Source organism: Macrobrachium nipponense, chromosome 40 (assembly GCF_015104395.2).
Source record: "Macrobrachium nipponense isolate FS-2020 chromosome 40, ASM1510439v2, whole genome shotgun sequence".
Lineage (NCBI taxonomy): Eukaryota > Metazoa > Arthropoda > Malacostraca > Decapoda > Palaemonidae > Macrobrachium > Macrobrachium nipponense.
Window position 1 is genome coordinate 58,338,311 of NC_061101.1, and position 7,760 is coordinate 58,346,070.

Below are 7,760 nucleotides of genomic sequence, written 5' to 3' on the forward strand. Positions count from 1 at the left end.
ACAGAAATTCTTCGGCCCCTTTTTTATTTTTTATTTGTTCTTCTCATCCTGCCTTGGTATTTCAGGCGTGGTATCGTGGGGTCAGGGCTGCGCCAGGAGGGGTGGTACCCAGGCATCTATACGAGGTGTCACCAATTACCTCGACTGGATCGAAGAACACACCAAAGACAGCTGCTTCTGCGGCAGAGAGAAGGCAGGTCTTGATGTCTGCGCTCACAAGCGACCTCTCATAAGAGGTCCCACCACCAGTGAGCTGGCTGCGAAGGACCTCTTATATCCTTTACCAGAGGAATCCTCCTGATATCTTCTTATGGGATGCTGTGTGTATGAACGTTCCTGTCAACTCTATCTTGTTCCACTATGTACAACATTACACGTTCAAAGGGAAAAGCCTTCTGAATGACAAACCCATATTGAATTTACTGGGGGGGGAGCATGGCCCACTTTTAAAATAACAGGTTATATAATCCGAATCGACATAGCTTCGCGACGTCAAAATTGGAAGTGTGGCTACTTGGTTTTAGGGTTTCGTTTCGGTATAATCGACCCTTCTTAGACGTCTTCTTGGCTTTTTAAATTAGGACTCAAAAAGGATTGGACACCGCAGAGCACGTAGACTTCTAAAATAACGAATGCTTCATCCTTCAGATGAAAGTCAGACAGAATATAAACTAAAATATATGATTTAAATATATGATATATATATATATATATATATCTACATATATATATATATATTATATATATATATATAGTAGTTTTAGTTTTAAAAAATTCCTCTATATTTCAGATACAAACTGAAATACAAAATTGACATTTCAAATGAGAGCCCAAAGGGAAATTCCACATTTCACATACAACCCGAGGGAATAAAACACGTTCCACATGAAATAAATCTAAAGTAAACCTCTACGTTAGATGAAAATGGATAAAGAAAACCTTAGGTTTCCGATAAAAACCCAAAAATTCAGTTTCAGGTGCAGAAAAAAAGAAAAAAAAATTTAAAATGAAGCCTCTACATTTTAGATAAAATCTTCATACAATCCATCTACTAGTTAAAATATCAAATAGCAAAACCACAATGCTGATAAAAGCATATAACAGAAGGTCCACACTTCTGATAGTTGCATCATTTTAATATATCCAAGTCATTAACTTTAGGCAACTGATTTAAAAAGAGCTTAATAAATGATAAACATATATATTTCTGAGATTATAAAATAAACAAAAGAAACCTAAACCTTTCCGAAAACGTTGATTATTGTTAACCCTTCAATAACCAAAGCGTGATCCAACCTACAGCTTACTCGGGACGCGTGCAAGATTTTCTACTGACACATAAGTTGTAAACATTATATTCTTAACATAACGTAAATGAAAAAGTGCTAAAATCTTTGGTCAAATAGAGCCTTGCTTCACCACCTATAAGTAAAATACAGTATATTTTATCAGAAATAATTTTACGTAGTGTTTATCATACATTTTATTAATTTTTTACATTATCATTCTAAAATAAATAAATCATAGATCTCTCATCTTAAAATTCCTTTTAATACTCAGTGTGAAACCACATTTTTTCAGACCTTTTTTATGCTCCCTTGCCATAGGCCCTTTCCTACCCCCCAACCTAAGAACCAAGAACCCAACAAGGAAAAACCAAAGATAATTTCTAGGCTTACTCCCCCAAGTAAGCAAAAATAAATGAATGAATGAAAACAACTATACTAAGACACAGCTTTTTCAAAGTCCAAAGACGAACAAGAGTGTGTGGTTTATTCTAAACTAATAAAAAGTTGATCAGCATCAATCAACGAGCAGCTTCTTGCTCTCCTGAAAGCCCTTTCCACAAGAGGGGGAAAGACACGACGAACACCAAGATTTGCACATAATGCTCTTGCTTTTAAACAGTGTTACCAGATCAAGCAGTCCAAGGCAAGCAGTAGGCACAGGCACGTGAACCGACTTGGACCACAGGCTGGGCAGAGTGCAGTCAGAGCTGCCAGGCAACGTGGAGGCAGCCATCCATCCAGTGCCTCAACTACGGGCACTTCGATGGTTTGCTCTTGGTTTCTTCGTCAATGACATCATCTACAGTCGTGATCGCCATCCACCCACAAAATCGGCAAAGTTCTGTCCACACTAGTGGGCACTGACCAACAGGCAAACGATGTTCCCATAACCCGTTCCACTATGCTGACCGACCGAGTATAGAGCCAGAATGATGCGATTGTCTGGTAACACTGCTTCAGAAGCGAGAGAAAATATAAACAGCTAGAAGTGCCCGACAGGCATGCCCGCTAGTGTGGACAGGCCTTAACGGTGTCTGCCCACAGTGCAATTTGCCCCTCGTGTGGAAAGGGTTCAAGAGGCAAAGACAGACACAATACCGTGATGTCATTACCTGACATAGCATTACATACAGATAATGAATGATACTCTTTGCATCCTTTGCTCTATGAAAGTGCTATGATTGAGTCACCACAAACATACAGGAGGAAAACTCAACTGCAACAATCAATGACATTGTGCCATAATATCAAGGATATCCGTACAAGACATTTGTGTGTGTGTGTGTGCCTATTTTTTTAATCACTACAGTTGCACTGATGTAGCATAGTTATATAGTCAGATGTACATGTACATATTTCATGTAATTGTAAATGTGTAAACTTTTCATGAGCAGTCCATAGCATTAAAGTTATTTTATAAGAATAGTTGATGTTATTTAACCCTCCACATCTAAGTCCCATAGGGGGTTACTGGCATCAGTGCAACTCACGCGGTGCACTGTAGGCATTACTTAATTTTCTTTGCAGCATTCCTTCGATCCCTAACTGCAATCCCTTTCGTTCTTTTTACTGTACCTCCGTTCATGTTCTCTTTCTTCCTTCTTACTTTCTATCCTCTCCTAACAATTGTTTCATAGTGCAACTGCTTTGAGGCTTTCCTCCTGTTACACATTTCAAACCCTTTTAACTTTCAATTTCCATTTCAGCGCTAAATGACCTCACAGGTCGCAGTGCTTGGCCTTTGGCCTAAACTCTATATTCAATTCAGAGTAGCGAGGTCTTCGGAGATGATACAATTAACACAACGTTGCCAAATATTGGCTACTTAGTATTAAGGCGATGTTGAAAACTAAGAAATCTTCTGAGAATTTCAGGACTGGTCACAGTGCAATATTAAGCAGTGCAGGTCTGAACTATAAAACCGTAACTGATCCTAGAAATGCCCGTAAGTGTATATGAACCTAAATCTTTATGGAGCAGCCTAGCCAACTAAAACGGCTAATTAGGCACATTGGAAACCATAAACGTAGCCATTAAAAAAAAAAAAAAAAAAAAAAAAAAAAAAAAAAAAAAAAAAAAAAAAAAAAAAAAAAAGGAGTCTAGTTCAACCCAAGTGTAGACAAAGAATCAGTAACAAGTAATGAGATCAGAAAGAACAGACTGAAAAGGAGAGTGACAATGATAAAACGGGTAGAGAGTGTATGGTCTAGTTGATAAACTAGGTGAAGAAAATCTGGAGAATACCGAAGAGCAACAGTGTTACTAGATCAAACAGTCCAAGGCACACAGTAGGCACAGGCAGGCCAACATATGATTTGGACCACAATCGTGATCAGTGGTCCGGAAGTCACGTAAAGCCGTTGGTCCCGTTGCTGAATAACCACAGGTTCCATGCAAGGTAAAAGCACCATACAAACAAACAAAACAATCGTGATCGACCATCCATCCATAAAATTGGTAACAGTGTCTGCTCGCCGTGCATTCGCCCTATTGCCGAACCAGTTAGCGGGTTTCCATACGGACTAAAGGAGGGCTAACAAACGGGTAGATGTGCAAAATGTAGTAAGCAAATTAATAATGCAGATTGCATGCAATGTGATAAACGTGATCAGATGACACGTCTGCAATACAACAAGCTATGACGGAAGAACCTTTCGATCATCTATAAGAAAGAAAGAAAGATAAAAACGGACACTGGGGCTGCGTACATTTTCAAGTGTTTGGATATGGTCTAAAAGTTCATCAGAGCAAAAAGAATCGGTAGTAAGCAGCAAAATAGACTGAAAAATTTTTAAATGAAGTATGACGAATTGTTATGAGGAGATGAAGAGGATTAAAGATTCAGGAGACAAAAAAAAGAAAAAATGGAAGGAATAGCATAACTAGGAAACAGCTGAGTCAGTGAAATAGCTGTTAAGGAATTGAAGAGTGCAGAAAGTAGAAGGGCAGACTGGAAACAGCAATAGGAGTAGCGAGGATACAAGAATGCTAGGAAAACTGAATGAACATCAATAAAAAAAAAAACTAATTCCAAATCACAGAGAAGCGTAAAAATTTCAAAAGGTAAGAGAGAGAGAGAGAGAGAGAGAGAGAGAGAGAGAGAGAGACCACCAAACCAGACCCTTTCATGATAGTAGGGAATTCAACTTGGAGAGGAGAGGGAGGGAAATCAAGCCACTGTGTAAAGAGAACTAACAAAGTAGTTTGTACATATGAAAATAGCATGTACTTAGAACTAAGGCTAATATTGGAACGGTGTTGAGAGGAGAGTCTGCTGGTATGAACATAGGCCTAAAACATATGATAGTTAATACAGAATTAGATATCAAAGAGGTGGCTCTGGTATTGTAACAGAATACAAAAATATGCTAGTACTATCTAGTAAGAAAAAGATGTCCTAGACAAAATATGGAAATATGGAATTAATGTAATAGGCATAAACCAGTTTACGAAGAGGCTAAGAAAATGCGAGAAAAGGTCTCAAGAAATTGAAGGTAAAAAGATCACTCAGCTGCCATATATAACTCGAAGAAGAAACAACAAAGCTTACGAGTGCAAGAATCCACGGTATATATATATCATACATATATATATATATATATATATATATATATATATATAATATATATATATATATATATATATATATATATATATATATTGTGACGAGGTACCAAGTATCTGGTTACTACACTTACCAATCAGAAAATAGTTACCTCACAACAGCCAGAAACCTGAACCTTCATTCACAGACGAAATACAACTGAATACTCAAAAGGCACAGTGATCCCTTAAAAACTTATCAATTATACAAGAATTCAGACTAAGTTCATTAACACAGGTGTTAGGTAATCTTAAATGTAATTAAGTTAATTAAAAGGCATCACTCCCTCAACAACTTTTAAAAGTCTAAGTATTTCCCTGGTTCTAACTTACTTTAACAGAGTTGAAGGAAAACAGCTCAATTACCACTATATTCCTGCCAAACAAAATTAAATATACTGATAAAAAAAACAAACACTCATAAAATTTTTTAACTCAAAATTTATAAGTGAAATTTACAATCTTAGAGAAATTGACTATTACTTGAAAACAACACAAAGTTGAATTTATTCTTGAATTAATCATCAAGTAAAATTAAATCAAAATTAATTTATCACAAAAATCAGAAATTAATTATCAAGTAAAATTCAAAGTGTTAAGTAACATGTAAAATTTTGAAAAAGAATTCTAAGTAAATGCAAATTAATTCACAAGTGTTAAACAATAATAAAAAAAAAACTTGAGAAGTATTCCAAGTAAACAAATGCAAATGAATTCACAAATGTTAAACTCAATTAAATTTGTAATGATTGATTAATGAAAACATTTAAGTTAATCAAATTGTGATGCAAATGTAAACACAGAAAAATGTGGAGGGAAAGTACCAAAGTTGCAAAAACACTAAGAAAGCATTAATCACACAGAACATATATAAAGACGCACTTTAATTAGAAAATGGATAGATGCACAAAAGAAACAAATCACCAACAACAAAATGTGAAAAAATGGTAAAAAGTTCTCCTGTAATAACTTAATTACTTTCAGTTTTTCACGTGCTTTCATGTAAAAAAAACTTTTACCTTGGTATACCAATATTAGAAGGCTTTTGTCGAAATCACCAACAAACACTTACACACGAGGCGCCTGTTCCACATTTTCTCAACGTCTGTTCATATTCCACAAATAAGCACTCCGCTATTAAATAAAACCTAAAATCTAAATCTAAAACTTAAGAGTAACCAACCACTAAGTATAAAATCTTTACGTTGATGTGAAACCAAATTCTCTCATGTGGAGAGAGAGAGAGGACCAACAAACGCGGATGGTCTCTGATATTGGAATGGACAAAAATTGTTCCCGTAGTATGGAAACTGATCAGTGCTTCAGCTCCAAAATGCCTGAGCAATGAGACACTGGCATTATCTTCAAAATTCTCTTTCAGAACAATAAATGGAGAGAAAGTCGGATTACAATCATAAATAATATTTGTCATGACATGATTTAAGACAATAAAAATTAAAAGATATATCATAGAATTTTTCTCGAATGAAATAAATGTCATCATATCCGTGAGTGACGTCACAAACTCTTTCCCATTTTTCCCTTTTTTTAAAATTTAAACTATTTACGAGCCAACAAATTCTCTTTTCGACAAATCGAAGGTATAACAGTTAATTTATCAGTAGTATTAAATAGTTCTAATACAAGAGAATCATTTGTTACTAAGATGAAATGAAAGATATAAGAGTATGTGAAACATTTATGCAGAATTTTTCTAGAATGATTTTACGAAAGATGAAGTAACTTTACAGAAAAATGGTGAAATCTTCACGTGGTTTCTCGACAAAGAACACACAAATCCGAAACAGTCACGAGCACCGTGTATTGACAGGATTCCAAAACAAAACGGAGAACTCGAGTTCATCTTATCTCAAGTGATGCAGTAATTTCCTGCTTCAAACTGGACAATGCTAATTTCTCTCTCTCTTTTCACATTCAACGTTATTCCTTAACTTCAAATTACGTTTTTTTGTGAATTCTGAACACACATTATTAGAACATATTAACTCTAAGCAAAAATAATACTGAATCTGAAAATATTGCAAACACTTTTACAACATTTCATAGTTACTGAGAGGAAATTATGAATTGTGAAAGCAACAGCATCCATAATATATATCTATATATATATATATATATATATAATATATATATATATATATATATATATATTATATATACTACGAGGTCAAAATGACACTCATTTAAACAGTTGGAAAGAACTCCTAACTTGGTAATGTGACCTACCTTCTATGGCTCCTTTGAGTGTCCTCTTCTGAAGCTAGATGGAAAGAAATCAAAATATCAAACTATAGGCTAATTCAAACTCCTGGTCTACAAAACTATAACCTTTAATTTATTCCCAATTGGCTGACATAGAGATATAAGGAAAATAAGTATTAAATAAGATCCCAAAAGAAAACCCATCTAAACATTGTTACTCTTTCAACAAAACATCTTGTATATCAGTTTCTCTTTTCCCCCATATGTATGAATACTACTTGAGTCCTTAACAATACTTGTCATAATTAAGTCAAGAGAATTCATTATTAAGCACGACGACAGAACCATCTGAAATAAAGAGACCATAATTATATGACAATTAAACATTAAGTTCATTAATAAAATGTGTGCTGCACCTCACTGTAAACGTCACCAATGTAGGCGAAACTTTAACTGCCTTTGTCGATAAATTGTAGAACCTGGCTGAGCGCATGAACCATCTCAAACGACTCTGCATGAGCCATTATTAAAGAGTCTGTGACCCCCTATAGTGTTAGTCCTAAACACCCTCGTTGCTAAACTGTAGATTCGACGTCTTCCGATGAAGGAATTGTAACCGGCGCCTCATTGCCGACTTAAGATATT